The sequence below is a fragment of the Pseudorca crassidens genome, chromosome 2, assembly GCF_039906515.1.
Source record: "Pseudorca crassidens isolate mPseCra1 chromosome 2, mPseCra1.hap1, whole genome shotgun sequence".
NCBI lineage: Eukaryota > Metazoa > Chordata > Mammalia > Artiodactyla > Delphinidae > Pseudorca > Pseudorca crassidens.
This window is the reverse complement of record NC_090297.1, coordinates 73603360-73604649: the sequence shown is the minus strand read 5'-3', so window position 1 is coordinate 73604649 and position 1290 is coordinate 73603360. Positions and strand designations below refer to the sequence as shown.

At 42.0% G+C, this 1290-nt stretch overlaps 1 pseudogene; it reads right to left on the bottom strand.

The window, feature by feature from the left end:
* Positions 1 to 378: 378 nt before the first annotated feature.
* Positions 379 to 990, bottom strand: LOC137208950 (large ribosomal subunit protein uL6 pseudogene; annotated as a pseudogene).
* Positions 991 to 1290: the final 300 nt, after the last annotated feature.

Genomic DNA, 1290 nt, shown 5'->3' with positions numbered 1-1290 from the left:
ATTTTGGCTATTTTACTGGGTGTGTAGTGGAATCTCACTGTGTTTTTTTTTTTGTTCGTTTTGTTTTTTGCAGTACGCGAGCCTCTCACTGTTGTGGCCTCTCCCGTTGCGGAGCACAGGCTCCGGATACTCAGGCTCAGCGGCCATGGCTCACGGGCCCAGCCGCTCCGCGGTATGTGGGATCCTCCCGGACCGGGGCACGAACCCGTGTTCCCTGCATCGGCAGGCGACTCTCAACCACTGCACCACCAGGGAAGACCTCTCACTGTGGTTTTAATTTGCATTTCCCTGATGACATGTGATGTGGAATATCTTTTCTTTTCAATACAGGGCTTTTACTGTATCTTTAAAGTATCACAAATATGTCTTGGGAATCATTCAGCATCTTGTTTCGGTAGCTGGACATCTTAAAACTTTTTCAGCAGGCTGCTGAACTGTTCCTTTTTCAGAGACGTAGATACTACCCAGAAATTTTCTGATATCCTTGTTTTTAACTGTTGTGGCCTGCTGAAAAAAAACAGCTAAATTTGATTTAAGTCCACTGCTGTTTCCTTCAAGAATTAACGCATCTTTCTGGGCTTGAGATACGGAGCAAGCAACTCCTGGCCTCATCCAACCTTTGTGGATCTATTTTTCACCCAAGAAATTTTGGATTTCAAAAAGAGGCACATTCTTCTGAATAATGGCATTGATGGGGAAGTGAGCATACACAGCCTCATCTTGTGATGGAAGCCCAGGGTGACACTCTTGGTCATGCACTGTACGTGACTACAGATAGTGCTAGAGGTACCAGTCCCTTTCTATTTCCCCAACATTTGTCAGCCTGGAGCCTCTTCTTTTCTTTCCAAGGAAACTGATTTCTACTTTGATGTGACTGAAATCCTTCTTCAGGATTCCTCAGGGGCCCTTCATAATAACTGTGTGTTCTTTCAGAGTAATGTCAATATTTTCGAGAATGTGGACAGCCTGATTGCTGAGAATGGTCTTCATTCTTGCAGTAGACGTGACAAAGACTTCATATGTTTATTTGCCATCTGTATATCTTATTTGGTGAGTCTCATTAGGTCTTTGGCCCATTTTTTATTGGTTTGTTCATTTCCTTATGGTTGGGTTTTAAGAGTTCTTTGTATATTTTGGATAACATCCTTTATCAGATGTGTCTTTTGCAAGACATTCTCCCAGTCTCTGGGTTGTCTTCTCATTCTCTTGACATTGTCTTTTTTTTTTTAAAACATCTTTATTGGAATATAATTGCTTTACAGTGTTGAGTTATTTTCTGCTGTATAACAA